The sequence below is a fragment of the Arvicanthis niloticus genome, chromosome 15, assembly GCF_011762505.2.
Source record: "Arvicanthis niloticus isolate mArvNil1 chromosome 15, mArvNil1.pat.X, whole genome shotgun sequence".
In the NCBI taxonomy this organism is placed as follows: Eukaryota; Metazoa; Chordata; class Mammalia; order Rodentia; family Muridae; genus Arvicanthis; species Arvicanthis niloticus.
In genome coordinates this window covers 3,172,232-3,185,983 of record NC_047672.1, presented here as the reverse complement: position 1 = coordinate 3,185,983, position 13,752 = coordinate 3,172,232, and the positions used below count along the sequence as shown (strand labels likewise).

Here is a 13,752-nt window from a genome sequence, read left to right as displayed (position 1 = left end):
AACCAGGCTTGCTTTTAAAACATTTTTTTTTTTTTTAATTTACAGGATCTAACTGGATCCTGCAAGAATGTATTTAATCTTTTTGAGCATCTTTAATAATCTAGCTTCCTGTCAAGAAGTCCCGCTTTTAGGGGTCTTTTAAAGGGTCTTTCTGCCTCCTGTTAATGCTCAGAGCTGAGTCTCCAACCCAGAAACCCAGGAGGGACATAGTACCCAAACCATGGTGTTTTCTGACTCTGCAGTCAGTCAGATATCTCCCAATGTGCTCAAGTCTTCATCAGAGAGAAGACAGCATGAGCCACATGTGGCCTCAGTCCTCCCTCACCTCCTGCTCATAGGCCCAGGGCAGATACCATTCATATTCTGTTCTGACACCATTTCCAGTAAGAGGGTTTTCACCCCAAGGGCCCACTCTGTAACTGGCTACTAGAGGTTTCACAAAGCTTGCCTGGGGAAGGTGGTCTGTCATAAACACTTGGCTGCTCTGCCTGAGGCCCCAGGTTCAGTCCCCAGTGTTGGGGGCTGAGGTGAAGAAGAAGTTCTACAGTGTTTCTGAAAAAACCTACATCATCTTAGGCAAGTGACAGAAACTTGACACCCAATGATGAATGAGCCATGGCTAACTCCTGAAGGGGTCCTTGTATTTTAGAAAGCAGTTAATTTTGAGGCACAAAGTGGAACAATACAGACCTTTCTGGTCTATATAAGTAAAACTGGAGATGGCAGAATCTGTATAGATGGATTAGGGTAAAGAGAGATTTCTGCTGTTATAGAGGACTCAGGTTCAGTTCCCAGCACCCACATAGAACTACTCCCCGCTGCCTGCAACTCCAGCTGCAGAGGGTCAGATACTCTCTTCTGGCCTCTGTGGACACCAACACACATATGGCGTGTGCGTGTGCGTGTGCGTGTGCACACACACAGACACACACATACTCACACACGCAAATAAAAGAGCTACTGAGAACAAGAGTGAGAGGTAGAGTCATGTCTTATTTATAGCAGAGCACTTGTTGCATCACAGAAGAAGCTCTTCACCACACTTAGGAGACAGAGTCAGAGGCATGAGAAAGAAGCATGGACTTGTTCTACTCCAGACACATGAACTTCCACAATATGAGGAAGTTGATTACACCACGCTACTATACCAAGGCTGCCCAAGCCACATGTGGTCTGTCTTCCTGCTGCTTCCTTTTTAATAAGCCAAACCTTAAACCTACTGCATTTTAAAGTGTTTTCTAAATTCAGCAGTATGTAGAAAGTTACAAAGTCAGCAATGTTGTAGCCACACACCTGTGACCAGCATGTAACAAGTGTATTGGAAATTTGCCTGGTAGAGCTTGCAGAGTTCAGGAGGGTTTAATATTTGTTGCTGACATCCGTAAGCCTTGGAGCCATTAGGTGGCCCAAGATACTAGAGAGAATAGCGGTGGCCTAGCACTCTTGGCTGCAAGGGTGTGGAGGTATGAGCTGCCCTCTGGTGTTCATCCTGGTGTTCAGGGCAGAACTTTGCTTGCAGTAGTCTATGCTACATTCCAGGGAGTGCAGGCCATTGGGAAATTATTATTCTCATTTGTTCACTAGAGAGGAGAGAAAAAAACAGGGGTAGTGAAAGGGGGAAAGGAGGAAGAAGAAAGAGAAGAGAAAGAGAGGTAAGAGAGGAAAAAGAGGGGGAAGATGACAGCAGAGAGAAGAGGTAGCCTGGGAAGAAGTGGCAAGAGGCGAAACCATGGAGGAAGAGATACTTAGAAGTGGAGAAGGTCAACACATTTTTAAAATGAGTCTTTGCACAGAGGCCTTCCTTCGACACTTTGAAGAAAGGTCTCTGTCATTCAGTTTTAGAGTTCATCCCTCCTCAGGAGATTACAGTAAGGCATAGTGTGGCTAAGATAGATGGAATCTTGATTGAGCTGTGAGGAGTCACATCTCATTCATACCTTCCTCTAAAGAAGGTTGTGGAAGACATTCTCTACGCGTCTTTCTGTGCTCTCGGTCTCCTCAGTGACAGGTCTTTCAGACGAGGAAAGGATTGTTAAAGCCCTTCCATGGCACATGAGCTCCCATGCCTCATCATTGCTAACTGGTCTGCAAAGATGTGGAAATGGTGACGAAGGCAGAGTGGAGGTGGAGTGCAGGTTCTCAGGCATCCTGAAAGGGTACAGGGGTCAGCATGGTTCCTATCCTGTGAAGCATCCTCTCTCATGATGGTCTTCTGCTTAGCTGCCTGAGTCTAGACCTGATATCACAGGTTCAGTACCCAGCCACCCAGCCTGAACCTGCATACTACGATACCTGAGGCATGTCAATCAAGAGTTCAGGCATGGTGGGCATCAGGAGGAGTGGGAAGCAGATGGATGGTAGTAACCTCTAGCTATAAGATTCCCATTGAGATTGTAGGCGGGAACTCCTGCAGAAGAGGCACCATCAGAAATATGGAAACATTAGCTGCTATGACTATTGCTCCTGTTTTTCCAAACATGGAAACCACATACTTCTTCAAGGTCAACAGCCAGGACCTGCTCAAGTCAGGTCTTGAGTCTGTATTTCCAGTCTTCCAGGAGAGGCCACGGGGGTGGGGGTGGGAAGGTCAGGTCAGAGAGATGCTCTGCCCCATGTCTGTAGGGACAACCTCTCACCCACTGAGAGCAGATGAGGTTTCTGTGTGGGCTGATGTCTCCATATCAGGGACAGCATGAGAATCTGAGGTATCTCATCAGCCTCTGCTTCTCACTCTTAGCTACAGCAGCAGGGAGTACCACTGTTCTGTATACAGAGATCTGCCACCAGCCAAGCTCTGTTTACTCTCTGTCTTCTACTCCCAATTTCTGGCTTTGGGAAAACTGGTCCTCCAGCTCTTTTATTTGAAATAAACATCAACATATTGTGTGCCTATAAAACAGCATTTAGGCCCTTTGGTAATTTCCTCACTAATTCTGATAATCATCAACCATATTTGTGTTCAAAGCAAATCTCATACCCAGAACCAACCCATTTTCCCATCTACCTTTAAAGCAAAGGCTAAATTCAGAGTGTACTGTAAGCCAAGTTCTGTAGTCTTGCTTTCCTGGCTATTTTCTGTGAGAAGCAATGGCAAGGCCTTACTCTTGGCTAACACTCACCCTTGGCTCTCCTATCTACTATTCTTCTTTCTGCTTACCTTCCATGATTCACTTGTCAGTTCTCAGAACTTCAAACAAGGCCTCATAGCAACCCACCTTAGTAACCCTTCCTCCTGATCTTTAGATTTAGCCAACATCCAGCTAGATAGATGTTTTTAGAACCCCTGGTAATGGCAAGGCTTTGTGAGAACAACAGGTATAATCTAGTTAGACCCCACAGCTGCAGCTAGCTTCCTCCACCTGCAAAGCCCTCTTTCCTTTCCTACCCTTCCCCATATCCTGATTTTAGAGTATATAACCTGTGTGAACAATAAAATCTTTGCCAGCTTGATCATACCTCTTGACTTGCTGTGCCTCCTTATTTTCTCACACATCTCAGTCCTCTCCACAGGGTCTAAGAGTCCCACTTGATTGTCCAGCTGGACTGGACAATTTTCTGTCCATGTTCTGTTTGAAGGAGCTGGAATTGTTCAGTGTCTGTCCATCTTGTTTCTCTACACAATCATAAATTAGGAAATAACAACAGCAGACTAGAACTAAACTCCCCATGTTCCTTGGTGTGCTGGCTCATCCTATGTCAACTTGACACATAAACTGGAGATATGGGAAAGGAGGGAACTTTGATTGAGAAAATGTTTCTGTAAGATCTAGCTCTAGGGCATTTTCCTAATTAATTATTGATGGGGGAGGGCCCAATCCGTTGTATGTTCCATCCCTGAGTCCTAAGAAAGCAGGCTAAGCAAGCCATGGGAAGCAAACCAGTAAGCAGCATCCCATCCCTCCGTGGCTTCATGATCTGCCCTGTTTGAGTTCTTGTGCTGACTTCTTTCAGTGATAGACTACAATGTGGAAGTGTAGACTAAATAAGTCCCTTCCTTCCAAACTTAATTTTTAGTCATGGTGTTTCATTGCAGCAATAGAAACCCTAACTAAGACACCTGGTCCTTCATTATTGCCCCTGTCCCCTTCTCTGATGGCGGACACAATAGACTTAACGGGAACTAGAATTGCAAAGAGACAAGTCTTTGGCACACGTGTGAGGGACAATCTAGAACTGGATATTTCAGATGGAAAGACACACTTTACCCATTGAATCACCGTTCTGTGAGCTAAGGGCCTGGAGGGAATACAAAGAGAAAATGAGATGAGCACCAGCATTCCTCTCTCTCTGCCTCCTGACTGTGGATGTGAGATGGGACCTGCTGCCTCAGGCTCCTGCTGCCAAGCCTGCACTGCCATGATGGACTGTACACTTGAACTGTGGACCAAAAAAAAAAAAAAAAAAAAAAAAAAAAGCAAACAAAAAATCTCTTTTCCCTTAGGCTACTTTGTTGCCATATATTAGGACAGCAAAAGTAAATTACCTAACATCCTGTCACAATAGGTGCAGTGAGCACTCAAATATGCTGTCACAGTAAGTGCAGTAAGCACTCAGACATGATGTCACAGTAAGTGCAGAGAGCACTCACACATGTTGTCACAGTAAGTGCAGAGAGCACTCACACATGATGTCACAGTAAGTGCAGAGAGCACTCACACATGATGTCACAGTAAGTGCAGAGAGCACTTACACATGTTGTCACAGTAAGCACAGTCGGTACTCATACATGCTATTACAATAAGTGTAATAAGTACTCAGACTTGCTGTCACAGTAAGTGCAGTGAGTACCCAGTGCATGTGCTCTAAGACAGTCCAGACTTTTATAGTAGATGCTATTAATGCATGACAAACAGCCACTGAGCCCTCAAGGCCAAGCTGAGCCTTGTGGGTCCAGCAGTGGGAAGGCATAGTGGGTAGATAGATTGTGGAGGCAATATTTCATAGAGTAAACATCGATTTCATGTGTATGACCCATGCTGACTGTAAGTGTAGGCAGACGAGCCCTGGGAATCGATTCTGAGTCTTCAGATTAACACAGACTCAGTAAGTCTGCCTAGGCTAGTTCCATCCTTTCCCTCACAGCGACAGTATTGGTACCACTGGAGAAAGTCAGTGCATGTCACAAGGCTATGCATCTCAGTCCCTGGGGTCACGAGATTCACATGATGGTCAGTGCTTCTCACAGGGGAGGGCTGAAATGTTCAACCCAAGCTGGAGAGTGTACGGACACATAGATGAGGCAAGCTCCTACAGGGAGAATCTGCTGTCAATCAAATCAGAGTCCCATGGAGACCCTTAGCTCCTACCCTACTGGCTTTCTATAGTTTCTAATTTAATGAACAAAATATAAATGTTTTTATTATTTATTATTATTATATAGTATATCACACATATATACATACATACATACATACATACATACATACATACATACAAACAATATGCTCTGATCTTCTGACCAGGAACACCTGATCTGATGTGCTTTCAACTCTCTATGCTCCTTCATCAGCCTTCCACTCCCCAACTCCCCACCACGCTCCTCCTTCTTTCCTACAAGTTTCTCTCCTACTTTCATTCTCTTTTAATTTTTCCATGATCTCCTGAACTCAGAGTTGCTGGCCTGACAGAGAGAGAGAGAGGACTTCATTTACTTGATAAGAGTAACTCACCAGTTGTGCCACCACTGAGGACTATGACACCCTGTTCCCACATGCCAACCATTACCTGTCTACAGCTAGGAAAGCTGGCTTCTCATGAGTCCCTCCTGATCCAGAACTCTGTTGGGGAGTCTATTTAATAAGTACTAAATATTTTACCGAAGGGCACTGGGATGCAGCAGGCATGTCTGTATGCTTCATGGTGCTCAGAGGAAGGTAAAAGATGGGCGCTTCTAGAAGCATCAACTGGAGTGCAAGATTTGGTAAGCAGAGACAGGGCTTCAGGAAGTCTGACTCATTGGGGGACAGTCTTTAGATGAGGCCCTGGGAAAAATCTACTGCTATGACTTTGCTAAATGGATATAGTATTAAGCTGACTCCTAAAGACTTCTTGTTATACCCATAGATCAGTGCATCTCTCAGTTTTCATCAAAGAAACTTGTATTTGCATTCAATAGAGTAATACAGAGACACACAATGGTGCAGAGGATAAAAGATTACATGGTGCTCAGCCCTAAACAGGGTTTATATGTATGTGTGTAATATATAGATATAGACGCAGACACAGATATTGATATAGATATAGTACATCTCTTCTTGCCAAGGCTAAGGGACCATTGCAGAAAATGGGGTAAAAAGAATGTAAAACCCACAGACTACAAGGAAACAGTGTCTTGTCTTCTGAACAGGGTACATATGAACTCACAGTGGTTATGACCGCATGCACAAACCTATGCAAACTCAAGTCAGACCAAATCCCATCATGGAAGGAGAAGGTGGGCTCAAAGTTCCACCCCTAGCCGAGGAACTGTAAGCAGCTGAGACCAGAGGGGTCAGTTTTCTCTAAGGGCATAGTCCCTGGGAAATTCAGCATATTCCAGTGGGAGGTGACAGAAGCCAAGAGGACAAGGGCAGCACAAATTGGACTTGAAAGATTAAAAATAGCCAATAAAAACAAAAGAACACTAAGTTGAGTGGGAAGTGAATGGACATGGATCTTGGAGGGTTTGGAAAAAGGTGAATAGAATCAAAATACATACAAAATGGTATAGGAAGTAATAAACTATGAAATAGCTATAAGTGGGTGCTATGAGGAATGATGCAGTCACATCTATCACAGCCCTTGAGTGTGAGCTTATCAGCAGGTTTCTATATTCTCTTAGACCATGGCCATAGTCTGCCATCAACCTAAGATGTCACACGAAGCACCTGTGCTACCTGAGGAGGCACACGCTTAGTTCTTCACTGTGTTCTTACCCTGTGAAAAGAGATAAAGGTATTTCCAGATGCCAAGTGGGCCCAAACTCAGGATAACCCATGGACACTGAAGCCAATGTTCCTAAGTGGCCCCTCCAGCCAGCTGTGCCTCTCAGTTGAGAGCTAGCTACTCCTACGCCAACACATGCAGCTCCCCCGTCAACAGCAGCCTCTCCTACAGCAGCTGGCTCAGCTGTCACTGTGTGCTGATAGCCCGGCCTGAGTGCAAGTGTGCAGCCGGGTTCCAGCAAAATAGTTGTCCTAAAAATAAAGGGACTGCTTGCCCCATGACTGTTGGTTTAGTGAATAAAGGTGCCTCAGACCATGGCATGGACAGTGAAATAGAGGACAAAGGCAAGCTCTTTGCAAAGCAGAATTCCCCTTGGAATTAGAAATCCATGTTTCTTCTGTCTCACGTGTCACCATGCCAGGTGCTCCATTCAGTCACACTAAAAACTACTTTAGAATGTCAGGATACTGTACTTGTACAATGATACCCAGATGACTCTGTAAGCCACCCCAGGGACTCCACCCCAGGGATGCTGGCTTACCCTGTATGGACCAAAGGTAAGCCTCAGCACGGGCTGAAGCTCGAAGCTCTGCAGACTGCCAGGTTGGTATCAGTCTGGCTGTCGCTCACTCCCTGTTTGAGCATAGCATGTCCCCATACTCTTCTGGGCTGTGCAAACTGGGGCCTGACTCCTCTATTTACATTGTAAATATCCATTTCCCATACTCACTGTACTTTAAGTAAAATCTTATCTAATGAAGAAATGAAAAAGACATGGTTTTAAAAGTTGGTTTTATCAATACTCATTTGGGGCTGAAGAGGTGACTCAGAGCCTGAAAGCACACACTGCTCTTGCAGAGGGCCTGAGTTCAGTTTCCAGCATCCATGAGATGACTCATAACTACCAAGGGGCTGACGTCCTCTTCTGGCTGTTGCAGTCACTGTACTCATGAATACTCACCCCACCCCCACCCAACACACACACACACACACACACACACACACACAAAACCTAAATAACTATTTGATACACCTACTCTGAATTGAGAATGGCTTTAGGCTTCTATCCTTGCTCCCAACTTCTTTCCACAGAACAGAGGTCTTTTTATTCTGAGCATGAAGATACACACACACACACACACACACACACACACACACACACACACACACCTGCTTTATATTCAGGCAAGTTGATCATACCCGTCTGTGGCTTTCTCTTTATCACAGGCAGCACAAAAACCAGGCAGCTGACCATCAGATAAGACAGGTGCATTTGTCACACACCCAGCAGCAGTAGTTGCTAGGCACCTACTCCATCTGTGCTGTGTGGGCTCTGGAATGCCACTTACATGTTAATAAGAAGATGCAAACAAAGAAGTGCTTGTCAGTGGGGTGATGGGTGCTTAGGGGCTAGACAAAGGAAGGGACAGGGAGTGGTGAGGAATGCTCATTAGAGAGAGATCATAGAAGCCCTCTCTGGGGACAGCAGCATGAGGGAGAAGGGACTGCATGTGGGGACATCTTAGAGGAGAGAGCACTGCCCTTGCTGCATATGTGCCTCTTCCTCCCTCTGGAGCCAGAATGCAGGAGTCTCCAGGGCTCCAGTACCTTTTGTTCCTGTCAGTCAAGCAGAGTGCCTTTACTTGTCCAAGTGCAGCAGGACAGGGGCATGCCACGGGACAAGACAAAAGAAAAGCGAGAACATGTCACATTAGACTGTATAGAGCAATAACCAGAAACATCTAAACAGAAACACAGGTGGGGACCAAGAGGTCAGTTCCGACATAGTTGGCCAGTGTTCCGGAGTTATTTTCTCTTTAAAAGTAAAATCACTTTATTCTAACTCCCAAATCAAACATCACATTTGCCCATCTGCAAACTCTAGGCATCTCCGAAACTCTATGCAGCAAGGACCTTCCTCTGTGGCCATTCTGAAGGCATGGGGCTGTCATGGACAAGAGCTTCACTCAAAGTTCACGCTTACACTCTTGTATAAAGTCGTCTGAGTGAATTTTCCATATCTTCAGTTTAAACATCTTGATTAAAACCATCCTGCATTTGAAGGCCGGCCTGGCTCGGGGTTTCTCCAAAATCCTCCTAGAGTTTAACATCACTCTGGTTCTGGGTGTACCCCGGAAACTATTTGATCTCAAAAATGAAAGATCCCTCAAACAGTAAGGCCCGTTCACTGTTTCTTGTTCTTAGTACTGGTACCTCTCCTAAAAATGCCCTAGTGACATTGCAGTGCAGTGAGTGCCCCACCATAGAGTCCATATCCAACCCTGATATCAGCCACTCTGAGTTCTTAATTTACGTGTTGTTCTTGGTGTGCAGCTACCGTCAGTTGTTTGGGAATTGTTTGTAAAAATTATCTACTAGGGGGGATGTTCTAAAATGTGACAACCCCTATCTTGAAAGGAAATGGCCTCGGAGGACTGACAAAGTAAGCAGGTCTGGGGTGACATAGACTTTGTGTGGTTTGCTGACTGCCTTTCCCATACAAACCATCTCTTGCACACTTTAGCTATAAGAGACTGATACATGTAGCCTGATGCGTATGCTTGGAGGATTGTTGAGGGTGGAATGGTTGACATAGCTACCTGGATTGTTAAGCTACAAGCTACAAAAGCTAGTCTTGAGAGAATCTGTGATTGAATCTTGAAAAGCAGGCAGGAACATCCACAGTGTCTCCATCCTCGTTTTCCTTCGTTTTTCTAAGAGAGCAATTGGTTAGCTAATAGCTAAGCATAAGAAAAACAGCGTCAGGGGTGGGGATGCAGCTTACACAAGGTCCTAGCTTCAGTCCCCAGAACTACATCAAACCAGGTGTGGAGCATGTCTCAGAACCTGGTGGTAGAGGCAAGAGGATCAGAAATTCAAGGTACTTAGCTATGTGGTGAGTTCAAGGCCAGCCTGGTCTGCATGAAAGACTGTCTCAAGAAAATAATTGGGGCTTGTGAGATGGTTCTGCAGTTAAGAACAATTGCTGGCCTTGCAGTGGACCTGAATTTGACTCATAACTGCATTTAACTCCACTTCCAAGGGATCTGATGCCCTTTTCTGGCCTCCACGGGTACCTGGAGCAGGCACACACACAGAAAACAAAGCAAAACAAAACAAAACAATAAAAATATTTTAAAGGAAAGATTTCTTAAAATGATTCAGAATACTTTTTCCTTATCATCCTGAGAAAACCATCTCTGCCTAATGAAGGAACAATGGGCACTTGGCTTCTTTCTGTAGGGTTGAGCTTCTCTTTCCTTGTGATTTGTAGGCACAGGGTGCTGTTTCAACCCTGGCCTAAGTGCTGTGCTCTGCGACATGGCCACAGGCTCATGCATGACAGTGAACAACATGGCCTAGTAGGTGACAGGAGATGCAGTCAGCATGCAGACAGCATGTGGCACAACCCCCAACTTTGTGTAATATTGCCTGGCAGACCAAGCTCAGGGCTCTGCCAGGCTCCCTCAGATGTTGTGTGAAAGGGAAGTTGTCTGGCACCCTGAAGGTGAAGATGACCATGCTTGCTGAGACCTACATCTGTCTAGACCTCTTGCAGGAAATGACAGCTCGCCTGGATCTTGAGAAGAGACAGGTAAGAGAGGCTAGCATGCCTCACCTTATTTTTAAGGTGTTTTTATGAACTTGTGTGTACTGGTTTTGTGTGTCAACTTGACACAAGCTGGACTTATCATAGAGAAAGGAGCCTCCCTTGAGGAAATGCCTCCATGAGATCCAGCTATAAGGCATTTTCTCAATTAGTGATCAAGTGTGGGGAGGGCCCACTGTGGGTGCTGCCATCCGTGGGCTGGTAGTCCTGTGTTCTGTAAGAAAGCAAGCTGAGTAAGCCAGGGGAAGCAAGCCAGTAAGCAGCACCCTCTATGGTCTCTGCATCAGCTCCTGGCTCCAGGTTCCTACCCTGTGAGTTCCTGTCCTGGCTTCCTTTGGTGTTGAACAGCAATGTGGAAGTATAAACTGAAGACACCCTTTCCTCCTCAACTTGCTTCTTGGTCTTGATATTTTGTGCAGGAATACAAACTCTGACTAAGACACTGGGAAAGGCCTGAATCTACTCTATCACTGTACACACTATATGCTGGTGACACTGCCTGAATACAGCTGTATGGAGCATTCTATTGGAAGAGTCAGTTGCCATGAATAGCTTCTCTGTGGCTATGTCCCCCTTACCAGGGCTACTGAGGAACTTGAAGGCCAGTCAGTGGCTTACTTTCAGCACACACATTGATTTCAGCCCCACGCTGTTCCACTAAAGTCATGACTAGTATTCTGACCCCTCCCTTTCTCCAGGGTAGTACCTTCCACTGTGTGTAAATGTGAAGAAGAGTGAATCTTAAATCTTCTGACATCAGAAGATAGTCAGAAATCCTCAAGGTAGACAGAGCTCCCACACAAGGGATCACACACTGCCTGAAGGGTGCTCAGAGCAAACAAACCAGAGCCCCAGAATCTCACAGGATGGGAAAGGGGATTTAGGGGAACATTTTGTATCTAGAACACTTGCAATCTTTGACAGGCACTACAAGAAGTAAACCAATTTAATGGGGTTGTCAATGCTACTTTTGACTTATTTGAATTAAGAAAAAATTCACTTTTCAATTAATCAGAATTCTCATCAAATGAGAATTTTAGGAGAAACTTTTTAATAGAAAGAAACAGAACACTAGGGGAAAAAAGTATGTTTGAATCGTTGATTAGAGCAAGCCCTCCTGGCTAGCTTTTGGGAATCCTTACAGACATAGCCATTATCTCGCTAGCCTTGTATTTCCCTCAACAATTCATACTATTGTTCACACAGATGGTCTTTCCTGACATCTCTTGCCAGGACATGGAAATTACCTCAGACATATATTGCACGGAGCTAAAATTATAAAATGTTTGCACCGTGTTGCAGTGACATGAACTTGGAGTTAGCAGCTCCGTCTGGATTGGAGCTTACATCATGCATATATATATACATATATATATGTATATATGTAATATATATATATATATATATATATATATATATATATATATATATATATATATATTGGGATTTCCATGTTACCCTGTGATGATGGCTGTCACTAAGGAAAAAAAACAACTGGCTGGTAAGGGTGCAAGGGACCTTATACATGATCGACAGAAGTGCTAATTAGAGCAACTGTCATGAAAATCAAGATGGAGATGCCTCAAAAATCTAGACTAGAAGGACACTTGGTTATGCACAGACCTAAAGGAATGAATGGCAGCTTACCATGGAGAGACCTGAATACCTGAGTTCTTAGAGACCCTGTTCACAACAACAAAGTCATGAAATGAGCCACGTGCCCATTAACAGATAATAGGATAAAGAAAATATGGTGTATATAAGTGATGGAGTCATATTGAACCAGAAAAGAAATAATGTTGCTTACAAGAAAATGCATGGAACCAGAGGCCATCATGCTAATTAATTTAATCCACACCCAGATAATTAATGTGCATTTTTTTTCACATCTTTGTACCTCAAAAAAATAAAAGACATCATGAAAGCAGAGGGAACTGGTAGGTGGGAGGAAGGGGAGTGGCAGGAATAGGGGAAGAAAATACCAGTAAAGTGCCATTAAAAAATCCTACATTCACAGATGAAAGTTAAAGTTAGAGCCAAGATTCTGTAAAAGCCAGAGACGCTAACAGAAGTGAGCAAGAGTGGGAAGAACCCAGACTTTAGTAAACATCAGAAGCTGAAGCCCACAGCATGGTTGCTGATGGATGGCAGGGTATGGATGAGACTTTTCATGGCAATCCCAAGACAGACGCAGCTGAGCAGCTGAGGATGGGAGCACAGGAGAACTGGCCTCACAGTGGGAAGGTTGTGAAAGGGTTATAAAAGGCAGAGTGGCAGAGAGGCCTGGGAGTGGAGCACTGAGGGAGGGAGGGAGGAAAGGTGCAGACACAGGAGAACGGGGAAGGGCAGGCACTGAGCATGTAGTGTGATAGAGGCTGTAGAACTGGCATAGTCTATAAAACCAAGCACAGAGGACCTAAGTTTGATTCCCAGAACTCCAGTCAAATTCCATGGCACATGCTTGGAATCCCAGCTCTAAAGAGGAAGAGACAGGCAAATCCCTGCAGTTTGCTGGCTAGATACCCTAACCTACTTGAGAGACCATATCTCAAAAACAAGGGGGATAGCTCCTAGGAACTGAGAGCCAAGACTGTTGTCTGGCCTTCACATGCATACACACCTGCATACACACACATACAAGCATACACAAACCCAAACACACAAGTACACATACACACACAAAAGAGCAGACAATCACATACACACAAGTATATACACACTTAACACAAGCATACAGACAAGCATACAAACGTGTATAAACATAAACAAGAACACGTATATACACACAAGCAGACACACACAAACACACACACACACACACACACATTTTGGAGCCTCAGTTTCAGGGTCAGGTTGCTACTCCCAGAGTTGAGTTGTGATGGCCAGTTAAAGTCCCTTGGGCATTAGGCTTGCCTGTGGTTTAGAGTTAACAAACAGCTGAGGAAAAGCTAGGTGCCAGCAGAACTGCAGCTGCCTGAGATCACAGAGGTTTAGCCCAGGCGAAGGGGCTCTAAAGATCCTGTTGCTAAAAAGCCCGTTTCCTCTTTAAAAAACAAAACCAACACACTGCACATTTTTAGACTCCAAGCCTGTTGTGTTCTGTTAGAATTATTAAAAGCTTACAGAGGCATTTCCACACCTTTGACTCAGTGCTTATTGTCTTCTAGGAATGAAAAACATTTAATTCAAGACTCTAAAAGTGGGAAATGAAGAGATTT

General features: G+C 44.6%; 1 protein-coding gene and 1 pseudogene across 2 annotated transcripts in view; one reads left to right on the top strand and one right to left on the bottom strand.

Moving 5' to 3' along the window:
• The window catches only part of Dpp6 (dipeptidyl peptidase like 6), an 859,276-nt gene that overhangs the window by 664,894 nt on the left and 180,630 nt on the right, over positions 1 to 13,752 (bottom strand). The window lies entirely within an intron of this gene.
• The window catches only part of LOC117720540 (nucleophosmin-like), a 105,352-nt pseudogene that overhangs the window by 11,840 nt on the left and 79,760 nt on the right, over positions 1 to 13,752 (top strand).